General features: G+C 36.4%; 1 non-coding gene across 1 annotated transcript; it reads left to right on the top strand.

The window, feature by feature from the left end:
• The first annotated feature begins 1,396 nt into the window (after window positions 1-1,396).
• trnaf-gaa (transfer RNA phenylalanine (anticodon GAA)) lies at window positions 1,397-1,469 on the top strand. Its single transcript has one exon. It is a non-coding gene; the product is annotated as a tRNA-Phe (tRNA).
• The last annotated feature ends 11,611 nt before the right edge of the window (window positions 1,470-13,080 follow it).

Below are 13,080 nucleotides of genomic sequence, written 5' to 3'. Positions count from 1 at the left end.
TAATATATTCAAATCGTATTAATTTATTCCTGTGGTAAAGCCAATACTCCAGTCTTCAGTGTCACATGATCCATCAGAAATCATTCTAATGTGCTGATTTTGTGCTCAAGAAATATTAATACACACATTAACTAACGTTAACAAATGAGACCTTATTGTTACCAAAATTACTGACCCCAAACTTTTGTATGTGTAGTGTACATTGTACCCCAAGATACTTTACAAATACCATAGTATTTAGTTTTATTTATTAATTTTTGCTAATGCCATACATAGGCCTACTATAGGCACAAATGTATTAAGTAAATTGCTAGTATAGCCACAGCTATTTTATTTTATTAACCACATGTAGGCCTATTAGTATTCAGTTAAATATGAGTATGCACACGCGTATGTACACACGCTGTTTTGAGGCCATTATTATGGGTGTATTCAAATTACCTGTTTGGAATTGCTCATTTATTTGTTGATGAGGTAATGTACATAATCAAATTTACAAATTACATGTTTAATTGTTTAATCAGCATCTCCCTCCTTCCTTCTGTCTGACACGCTCCCTCTTTTTATTTTGAAAATTCAAGTATGCTGATTAGTATGGATGCCTTCTGTTTGTGTTCCTTCACGAGCAAGGAGAGAAAGAGAGAAAAACAGAAAGAGAGAGGGTGGGTAATATTTTTGTTACTTAACATAAAATACTGCCATGTATTCATTAAAATCTCCTTCTCGCTCCCTCTCTCACTCACACATGCATCTTTTTAATCTCATATGTTCCACTCACTGTCATCATCTTTCTTCTTTTTATCACTGAATGTGCCTTGCTTTCTCTCCCTTCTCTCCCTGTCCTTACTCCTCTCTTCTCCAGACTTGCATAAGAACAAAAAAGATCTGCCTGTGCAAGGGGAAAGTCACCTTGAAGGAGAGAGAGAGAGAGAGAGAGAGAGAGAGAGAGAGAGAGAGAGAGAGAGAAATATTCGTGTGGGTGGAATAACTAGCAGAGGGATGAATCCCATGTTGACTGAATCAGACACTAAGTATAAATTCCCGTGTGTGTTGCTTATAGAATCAGTTTTCTTCTAGGTTTCCTTGTTCATAATGGCTTAATTTTATCACATTAACCCTTTCAAAAAAAGCTTATTCTTGTGCGAATACGTTATCAACAAAAAAGCAAAATGACATTCAACTATATTTCAATCAATCATAGTTCTTTCAATCATCAACCTTCGGTCATTATTCGGGTGTTTGCTGTATTAAAGCAAAAATTAATACGAGTCTCATATTTCTATCAAACAAATTATGTAAAATGCTTAACATGAATTTTGTTAACCCCCATAATCAGAATACAAGTCCATTTTCTGAAGACTCTGAACACACACGTAAAAACACTCCTGTATCATCGGCCGAAATAGCTCAGTTGGGAGAGCGTTAGACTGAAGATCTAAAGGTCCCTGGTTCGATCCCGGGTTTCGGCAGTTTTTTCCCGCCTCACAATACCGGCAACAGCTTTACCTTTTATCCAGGGTTGCAAAACTCTGTTCCCGTAGGGCCACAGCCCTGCAGAGTTTAATTCCAAAAAGCTTATAAGACTCGATAAGCCTGAAAGACATGATTAGCTGCATTTAATTAGGGTTGAAGCTAAAGTCTACCCGCTCTGGTTATGTAGCGTGGAGTACATATTACGGCCTGATGATGTCGCTGTAGTATCAGTTCATTCTTAATCGCCTCTGCTATTTTTCTCTAATAGCGCCAGAGGGCGATGTTTTTCAACAATTCAGTAGTCTTACCTTTTGGAAAACGCTAGAGACCATGCAACTTGCTGACTGACCAGAAAAGAATGGAAGTCACTGGACTGCTGAATGACTTTACGGTACAGTACCTAACGGCTTGAACCCAGTGTACCTGTTTTGATATAGGCTGTACAGCTCAACTGACCGAAGTCCTCTTTGTGCTTCACATGCTCCTAAATGCTTGGCCTGTTACGTAGGTATCATAACATATCCTATCCTTCTGAGACCTAGGAATAGACATTTGGCCTCTAAAGAAGACATTATTTTTTAGCGAATGTCTCCGACAACATACATGTCACAGTTTTAAATCTGGATGTCCTGTAAAGAGCACATTCAGGGCTTTGCAGAGATAACAAATGTTTGGAGGTGTAACCATGACAACTCCCTCTTCTTGGTCTTTAAAAATGACTGAATGATCCAATTTAGCACTCTTATGGAAATAAAATGTTCAATATATAAAATATTCAACAATGTCTTTTTTTCTGTTTGTTTCTTATGCCCCAAACAGTGTAATGATCTAAAGAAAATAAAAAATAAAACCAAAAAACTTTTTTTCTAGTTCTCAGGAGGCTATAATAGGATAAAAGTTACAGTGTATTTCTTGATACCTCAGGATTTTAACGCAAATTGGTAATAATCTGGGTATGTTTTTATTTATTTATTATTTATTTAACTTAAGAGTTCAGATCCAGTATTTGTAGTGTGTCAGTAGAATTGACGCACTAATGTCAATAGTACACACAAATACACAGAAACACATTTAGCAACTGGTATTACATAACTAAAGACTGGCATGCAGACAAATCCCAAAACTACTGCTTCATCTCCACAGATTCTCTCACACACATACCAAATATACAGAAACATCTTCTGTTGTTCATGCTAAATCAATCATCATATTCTTTGTCAGTCAAGTTCTTGTGTTTTACGTTCTGTACTATATGTCTTTGCGGCTGCTTATTGAAGCTGCTCCCTAATTTATTTTTACTAATAATCTCTGGAGGACACTGAACCCCATGAACCATAAATTTGACACGTGAGTCTGGTATACTAACAGGTTTCTACTCTTTAATGTCCTGTCTTTAGCTGTAGCATTTGGCATGTATATAAAACACATAGGTGTAATTTTTTTGGATGTTAGAAGAATGCAGGTGACAATTAAATTAAATATATTGCTGGTTATCAGTTATCACTCAGTTTGCTTTGGACAGTATGTTCCAGGAGAACTGCCTTCATCATAAAATGTCTCCAGTTTCATTGTCCAGTCCCTCACTGGCTTCTCATTAAAAGCTTTATGGTTCTTTATGACCCTTGGATATCTTGCAGTGGTGGCATAAACGTAGTTGTAAAGATCAGTGCCTAGCAAATAGTTCTGACACACATGGAGCTGCCTCGTTTTTATGGTGTAGGGTTTGTGGGATATTCTAATGCAGAAATTTGTAGTATATTTGGTCCAATTATGTTGATACTGTTAACTGTGGTGGTAAAGCTTTAAAACGTACACCAAATCAGTTGGATAAACTTTCATCATAATCAGAATTAGAAATTAGAAAGAGCTTTATTGCCAAGTATGTTTACAGACACACACACACACACACACACAAGGAATTTGTCTTGGTGACATGAAACTGCTTGACTCAGATGTATGGACTACTTGTTATAAAACCCACACAAAATTATTAAAGGTGTGCCAAATGATGTCCAGCTAGAAACCATGGAAACACCAAAGACGCTTTAATATATTATGTGTTTTATTAGACAGGTGAGCAACTGTTTTGATAGATTCATTTACAGATAACTAATCATGTTATATAGCTCAACACAGTAAGTCTTATTGTTTAAATCTTGTTTTCTTGATTTACCGTGAGTACCATGTTTTACCATGCCTAATATCGATCTAGCTTACTGCAGTGTGCAACAAGTGTCTCATAGTAGCCCCTGAGCGTACGCACAGATTAGCACTACAACAGCTTTCAACACACAAATGTATCTAATATTCTAAAACAGCGTTGTGTCACCCCACATACGTATGACCGGAAGAAGTGGAAGTGGTCGTCTGCAGCATAATAAAAGCTCCACTACTCTCCAGCCATGTGTCGTGCTTGTCTCTCATTAGCAATCATTCCAGCGTCCTCGTTCAGCTCGCACAGCCCTCGGCCCTGCTCTGCTTCATACTACGGTAACGTTAATAATCTCATCCATGAGCATGATTTCTGCCCGAGTCCTGTTCGTTTCTTTTCCACCGGCTGTAGGCGTAAAGACAACACCTTCCATGATTCCGCAAAATCAAGGCATCATCAAGCTACGCCTTTGTTTTGAATAGGCGACCTCTAGCGACGAAAAATGACATATTGTGCCTTTAACAATAAAAACATGGGATAGTGGAGCTCTTCAGTTACCTTCCTAGTCAGCCCACTTTTTTATGTTATGAATTAGATCTTGAACTGTAAAGCTGTCAATATAGTGTGAATATTCAGTGAGTGTTTTGTGGTATTATATTTAGTCAGACTCTCCTTTTCCCTTTGTATCTGCTTATTTTTGTTTCAGTGCAGTTATTGTCAGAAAGCAAACAGAAACACACCTCAGTATGTGGTATGCAACTTTATCTATAAGGATATCCTGTTTTTTTATTGTGCTTGTCTTACCTGGTAATATTATATGTTATATACTAATTTAAGAACAATATCAAACTCAATAAGGAAAACATTTATCTTCCTTTAACAGAAATGCTGGTCATTTCCATCTGCTTTATTGCACTCGAGCAGTATATTCTGCGAGTGTGTTTACTTGTTCTGTAAACATTACACTCAGATACAGAGAATAAAAATCACACAGCGTCAATAAATTGTTATTTGTAACTGAAACCGCACCCCACCTGCTTAGTGCTCTGGCCTTCCTTGATGTTATTGTTTTCCTGGTTTACAAATTCCAGGAAGTTTCTGTTTATTGTTTTTCCTCCATCTCAAAATTAACAACAATATTCGGGCCTCAAAGAGTCAGCAGGGAGCTGGAAATTGGTTAAAGGTCAAGATTATTCCCCCTTTCCCTCTAGCCTCACTGTGATTTGTATTAGTTGTCAGTAGTGTTAAGAGTTATGATTTTGTCTGGATGTGGGTTTTAGTTTTTAGACAAGGTTACAGTAATTGTGATAATTACCTGAACCATGTACACCATTACATAAAATTCAAAGAATCACATGGCCCCAAAAGGCTACTTAGCTGCTAGCAATCTTTTTTTTTTTCTTTTTTCTTTTTTTTTTACTACTAGCTGATGTTATCTAGCTTGTATCTAATCTGTTTTTCAGTAGCCAGCACTGTAATTTAAGAAGCAGAGAGTCCTTACAAACCAAAATTTTGTTGACAACTCAGACCTGTTTTGCAGGGTGGAAAGCATGACAGAGATGCTTTCAGACAGCACACGAATAATAACATGTGAGAAAGATGCTGACAGGACTATGAGACAGACATAAAGGTTGTTCTTTAGTCTTGCAGAAGCGTCTTGTAATGACAGTCCTGTCCTGTGGTAAAATCATCTATTAGTCTCTCAGTGATTGGAATTGCTTCTATGTGAATCACATGGTCACATTTCACACATTTTTGATTCCAAAATCAAAACAAAAAAATAATAATAATTTGCATAATTACACTTTTTGCATTGTGACTTAATTTTCATGAAAATGAATCAAATTTTTACCCCAAAATTCTCATCAGTTTAATGGAAAAAAAAAAACAAAAAAAAAACCTTCACTACTGTAATACAATAATGAAAATCATCCATAATAATGGTTGTAAAAGTATATATTATTGTCTTCCAAAATCCCATTTTTTTATTTGGGGGTACTTTACAATTTTTTCACTTACAGTATCATATGTATGTATCACACACACAAATACAGATGTACCACCTTTAAATATAAACATAAAGTTAGTGTTCTGTCCTTGTGTGATCAGTGTGATTTAATGCACATCAAGGTCACCTGTCACCCTGCTTCTTTATATTTCGTGTTTGTGAGCATGTGCAAGTCCTCTTTTATGTGATGTCCTGTCTGAAGTATAATGGCTTCACTGGCAGTGATCCAGATTGACTGTAGGGGCCATCTGTCTTAACATGCTCTACATACAACTAAACAAATGTTTTCAGCACTGATAGCTGAACTAAGAATAGCAGGATTTGGCAAATTACCATAGCAACTGCCATAGCTGAGGACCCTGATTCAAATGAATAAAGGCTATACCTTTGTGTACAGATTTTAGCTGTTGTCTTTGCATAGACACTGCCTCAGGAAATGCTGGTTACAGAAGGAATAGTGTTTGTTTTCATCCTGTTTTTCTCCTCTAGCTCTTATTGCATCTGGTTGCCTTTCAAGGGATCCTGAAAGGCAACTCGCACGTGTTTGGCACTGAGAGAGAGAGATGTGCTCTGAGATTTGGACTCTTTCAGTTTTGTACACGAGACCATTTAAAGTAAATCTCTGTGGGGTGCCACTCTCAAACAAATATATAGAAGAATAAACGTCTAACATTTGCAAACTATTTTTTTATACAAAGATAGACTGTCAGTGTAAAGGGGTGGCCATGAAAACATTTCAGGAATACTTTTTCCAACAATTAAAATTCTGTTGTTATTTACTCATGCCTTTCAAAACCCATCAGAAAACTCGATTATACAGCACACAAGTGGCATGCATTACTGTTATGTTGCATGTACAAAAATCAGCAGCCTAAAGAAAAACTAAATAATATATTAGTTTTTAGACGCTAGCCTAGGAAAAAAAAACGTTTTGGTGGACACATGGCTTAAGACATAATGCACGGACCCAATATACAGTTACACATGTGTTTTCTTTCTCAACTGTTTATGTTCACTTAAGACATAACTGACTGTATTTACAAGGATATTTTGACATATATTTGTGTGTATTTGTCCATTCAAGCACAAGAAGAAAGAAAACTCAGTTAATTATTTGTGCACTAAATGAGAGGCTCTGGATGTGCCCAGCATAGAAAACAGTGTGCGAGTGTTGAATTGAGTTATTTTTTGTGTCTTAAGCTGCGGTCGCAATAGACTTTGAACGTGCAAAATTTCTTTGGATGCTGTAACGGTCATAATATGACGTCACGGTCCACAGCGTCTTTTTATAAACATGAATTCAACATATAACTTATAGTAATACATTCAAAATGTAAAAATATACAACATACTCGACTTTACTGCAAAAATATCATTCTTTTAATTCAGCCAAGAGGTCATGCCATGATGAATTGATCGTCTACTGGTCGCACGTCTTCACGTGATGCGAATTCGCAGGCCAGAGTTCACCAAACTTGAACTTTGGAACGCAGCGAAATGCGAAACTTTTCGCACGAGCTTGCGTTTCCGGTCTGACGCATTCGCATGCATTTGAATGGAAGTCAATGGAACGAAAAGTGCAGTGTGACCCCCCTTTATTGTGCTTGAATGGTTTAAAACCACATTAAAATGCACACACAGGAATCGATAAGTGGGATCAAATTTTGATTTTATAACAAGGATTCCTGACCTTTAGTGTCCAATTCCAGAATTGAAATCGATATTTCTAAACCTAAACCTAAACCTAAACCTAATTATTCCCCATTAAACGGAAGTGAGCAGTTCGAACGTTTTTGCATTTCATGGAAGAAAGAAAGACAACTTCAGGGTGAATGAGTAAATGATGACTGATTTTTTTTTTTTAATTTTCAATGATCTATCCTTTTAAAGGTGAAGTGTGCAACTTCTGTCACTATAGTGACACAAAACAAATTGAACGCTGCCTCCATTTTCCATTGGTTGACCAAATAGTTAGTCCCACTCTATCTTTGAATGGCTTACATATAGTGTTGTCTGCATATTAAACTGGCATTTAGGAAACATTTAAACATCAAAAACATTATAGCCTACACTTTACCTTTAGGAATGTGTTAAAGGAATCTTGTTTTTTTTAAATGCTCCCAGAAATAGCCGAAATATATCTCAAACACTTAACAGGCACTGAGAGAAATCCTGTTACCCTATATTTAGCTTTCCCTGAAGATTCCCTGAAGGCAGCCAAACTCAATTTATTATAATGCTGTTCACTGAGCTGCATGCATAAAACCACAGCGAGGTGGCGAAAGCTCAGCATCACTCTTTTTAATTCTGCTCTCAGGCAATAATGAGAACAACACTGGATGCCAGGCAGGACTGGCATAAACTGCCAAAAAAGAGGGTAGTTTCCGGTAGTTCTCACATTAAAGACTTTTTAATCCCTTTTCCTGACAGTGTTGAATGAGTCAGCTGTTACGGAAAAACATCCAACTAAATTGACAGTCTTTTTATCCGATTAGTTCCACCTTTTCAATTGAAACAAACTAAAGCCTGTTGATAGATGTCACAGCCCTCACACAAGCACAGACATTACGGAAAAGGTTTGTTTGTACGTATGCTTGATGGATCATCGAGCCGTTTACCAGAATTAAAGTAAGCCAAGTATGTTTCGAAAAAGTGGTCTTACTTTCTGACATCAAACCTAGATACAACAAAGCAACAACAAAAAAAAAACATTTTATATAAGAAAAAATATTTTTTGTAGTCAAAACAGTGATAGTAATGTAACATTTAAATTGATACAAAAATTAATACAAATTGCTACAAAAAGTGCCAAAAAATGCCATGCAGGGACTGTTCAAATAAAACTGTTAATCATTATTTTCATTGAAAGGAACCATCTGCATGAATCAGTGTGCTATAACGAATCATCTTATATGAGAGACGGCATAGAGCTTTAACTGTAACTGAGCTTTAACTTAAACTGATTATTAACTGTACATCTGTGAGAACAATGCTGCATAACATTAAATTTAGTATTCACTATTTTAATTTTACTTTAGTTTCCAATTTAACAAACAAGGAGATTACTACTGTCCATGTGATCTTATATGTCTACTATTTAAAATATAGTATATAGCACAAATAATACAGCTAATAATAACAGGTCTCTCTCAGGTCTGTCTGGTCTTGTTGGTTATACTCCAGTAATGTGATGCTTTGGGCTAGATTTATAGTGCTTATATTAGAGAGAGCAGTAGATGATACAGATCGACTGTCAGTGGTCTGACCTGACCCATGTGTGAGTTTGCCAGAACGTCTGACTCTGCACGTGTCACGAAAACAATGTCAAGTTTGTTTGCAGATAACTCTGGTCTCTGCCTGAGTCTGAATGTAGAGAGATGTTCTACTGTATAAGTGTTGTTCTCCATGAGCTGACACTGTCCTGTGTCTGTTAGAGGTTGTTCACATGACTTTTAAAATGTGGTACATGTTAGACACTCCTAAACTGACCTATTTAGAATGGTATTTCCTGGTATTTAATGCAAATGTAGACTGGTATTTAATTTTATATATATATATATATATATATATATAATAATTTATATATATATATATATATATATATATAAAATAAAAAATGGATAAATATGGACTATGTATATATATTTGCCCTTTTTTATGTAATACTTCCTATAGTGTGCAATACCTAAATTACTATTCACACCAACAATGCAATTATGGTAAATGTTTAATTGCAAGTTATTTGATATGTACTAGTATTATTGTACATATAATAGTGGCTGATTTGTAATTTAAAATTCATATTCAGCATGATTTTTATCGTTCACACTCTAAAAAACAGATCTGTGTCACTGCTTTCAGATGCGTCATGAACATAGCCTTAGAGTCTTTTGTAAAGTCAATATTAGGTCTTGTATTTCAGAAAAAATGACTTTACAAACCACCACTTCTTATTTTTCATAGATTATGTTACTGGAATGCAATTGTTGTCATGGAGATGGCTGATTCCCTACAGCAAATAGAGTATCAGGTGGTTTCCTTTTTAGCTTAGCGTAATGTGTGAAGAATGTTTGTGCGTCTTGGAGTCTGTGGACTTTCCACGGGATGTCTGCATGACAGGCTCTTTGGCTGGTTAATTTTAGGTTATATAGTGCTCTCCATTATTTCAGAGTCTTGGTTCACAGTAAATGATGCTTCTTTCGAACTCGCTGTGAGTTTAACATGCATTTTTCACTTGGTTCACTTTATTTACACATTCACATAATTTCCTACATTTCATTAGCTCACGCTCTTCAGGAACAATCACATAATATGACAGAGCTTGTGTTTTAAAGGGGGTGGTTGATTATGATTTCACTTTTTTAACTTTAGTTAATGTCTGATGTTGCTGTTAGAGCATAAACAATATCTGCAAAGTTACGACGCTCAAAGTTTAATCCAAAGGGAGATATTTTCTTTTAAAGAATTCTCTTTTTAAGTACTACAACAAACGGCTGGTAGGGACTACAACAAGCTGCTTCCCGGGTTAGTGAGATCACTAACCCTAAAATTTACATAAACCCTGCCCCTGAGAACACACAACAAAGGGGGCGAGGTCATGTTGGACCACTTTAGAAAAAAAGGAAGAGTTGTTGTAGTAGAGTGTTGTTGTCATGCCGTCATTTTACCCCAGGCTGCTTCACAAACGAGGGTCAATTCAATGCCAGATTTGCACAAAAGATTAACATGACGGCACATGCTAGTCAATGAGTTGAATCAACTCCACAGCAACTACATAAATTTATCCACTAACCGTTCAGAAACGTCCAGATGCATTCTATAAGTTTGAACTTCTTCCTGAGTCCATCAGTGTCCGACTCCGGTGTACACTCTAATGTAAGGCTGAACGCCGTTACTGACAATTGTCATTTTGACTGCGTGAGATTCTCCGGCTTTGTTGTTGTTGAGTAACCAAAGCATGAGCTGTTAAAGCTCCGCCCTCTTCTGGAAAGCTGCCGGGAGTAGCAGCTCATTTGCATTTAATGGGACACACAAAAAGGTGTGTTTTTGCTCACACCCAAATAGGGGCAAATTTGACAAGCTATAATAAATGATCTGTGAGGTATTATCCTTTTCTATGGAAAAATAGTCCAATTTAACCATGTATTAGGGACTTTTTCCTTCTAGAGATCTGATTCATCCTGTTCAATGCAGGATAAATCATCAATAGTTTTGGTCTGAAAGATTTCAAACTTTTAAATGTGCAAGCATTACTTTTATGTACTAGCAAAATGTAAAATAAGCTGCTTATTTCTGTAAGTATATTATTATCGACGATGGATCCAGACTCGGAGGACATTTATGGAGTGTGTCATCTGATCTTTCTACACTGTGAACCTATTATGTAGGGAGAGGAGACCCATTAGCTAGAGTTTCCCTGACCCAAGTGTGTGCTTTTGAGTGTGTGTGTTTGCATGCATGGTTATATAAGTCTCTCGGCAGCTCTACTCCACTGTCATGACAAATATGCTGATGGAGATCAGCAGCTTCATTACACATATAGCACCCCACATCTCCATACATCTTAATTGCTGATGTGTGTGCTTCTGCGTGCATTGGAAAGTGTTGGCTGAGGGTCTTCTCACGTCTCATTTGATTCTGATTCTCATGCAGGAATTAGATCCATTAACCTTTGAGGAACGTCATCCTGTTTCAGCTACCATTTCCAGTTCCTCCACACACACATACACTCACTTATACACACTTAGTTCACACAGATGGTCTATGGGGAGACTTGAATGATGCCAGACAGAATAGTGAGGACTATTAGACCCCTGGTCTGACACAACAACATGCACTCAGTTACACAATCTGCGTTCAGAGCTGTAATAGCAAATCTAATCACTTTTTTTTCCTTCTGATATTTTTAGAAGCGATTTGAATGGTCTCCTAGAATTGATCTACTTTTATTAAAGAAACTGCAGGTTTCTGTGCCCTGCATTAACTGTGATTTGTTTGTGATGACTGGGGAGAATCTGTCTGATGTGCTCCAGTGAAAACTACTGTAATTTGTATTTTGTTAGCACACCAGAAGTTAATGATTAATGATTAATCACTTTTAAGTTATTGTTGTTGCTGAGCCCTAACCACAGTAACGGGAATGTGGCAGTATACAGATGCATTTATTTATAATATATATATATAAGTTATATATATATAACTTAATATTATAGATGCACTTATATCAAAAACTTGATATAATCCGATGTTACAGTATGTTATGGCTATTAATCGATTTTCTCAAAAAAAGTTTGTCTAAATAAATTACAAATAAAACACTAAAATAAATCATTTTAAATACTACAAATGAATTTAGGCATCACAACATTATAATGTACAGTATGAAAAATTGATAGGCCTATTCATTTTGAGATTTGTAAAAGATTACTTTTAACAGTGTCATTCAATTATTAGTGTTTTGAAGGAATAGTTCACCCAAAAATGGAAATTCTGTCATCATTTACTCACCCTCAAGTTGTTCCAAACCTGTATGAATTTCTTTCTTCTGCTGAACACAAATGTAGATATTTTGAAGAATATGAGTAACCAGACAGTTGATGAGCCCCATTGACCTCCATAGTATGGGTCAAAATACTATGGAAGTCGATGAGGCCCATCAACTGTCTGGTTCCATCCTTAAAAATGTCTTCTTTTGTGTTCAGCAGAAGAAAGAAATCCATACAGTTGTGGAACACACTTGAGGGTGAGTTAATGACAGAATGTTCATTGTTGGGTGAACTATCCCTTCAAAAATTAACTTTAAGTGATCATTAGATGATGGCACTTTTTTTTTTTATCTGATACTGGATAAAACAGATGAATAAAAATAAATCTAATATGAAGATATCGCATATAATACCTATATGTTGTGCATCCCACTTGGTATCAACCACCAATAACCCTGCCAGTTAGCAACCACCTTGAAACTCCAAAGAAATGCACTAGCAACCACCTAGATGTGCTAAAAACCACTGAGAACACTAACAACTGCATAGCAACACCCAGGAAACCATGGTGTTGTGAGGGCAAGTAGTGTTGAATGTTATTAGTATAGTGACACTATCTTTTTCTTCAGAAAATGTAAAAATTTCATGTCAGTTATTATTTAGCAATTTAATGGCAACTCTAGATTTGACTTCTGGTATTTTATTTCTCGCTGTCTTCCATTCTCATTTCACAACCTTGCCATCTGTGCCTTCTGCCCTTCTTTTGTTGTTGTTCTTTGTTTTTAATCTCTGGCCTTAGTGGGTCAGTGCTAAACGTTATGTAACAGACGGTGATCCATACAAAAAGGTCACCAAATAGCATACACGCTCTTAAACATGAAGCCTGGACACACTGCCTAAGGGTTATATAGGGTAGAATTGAATGTTTTGTGTGTGTGCACCTCGGGTTGGGAGGCGTGTTA

Source organism: Ctenopharyngodon idella, chromosome 6 (genome assembly GCF_019924925.1).
Source record: "Ctenopharyngodon idella isolate HZGC_01 chromosome 6, HZGC01, whole genome shotgun sequence".
NCBI lineage: Eukaryota > Metazoa > Chordata > Actinopteri > Cypriniformes > Xenocyprididae > Ctenopharyngodon > Ctenopharyngodon idella.
Note: the sequence above shows the minus strand (reverse complement) of the source record. Positions and strands in the feature narration are given on the sequence as shown.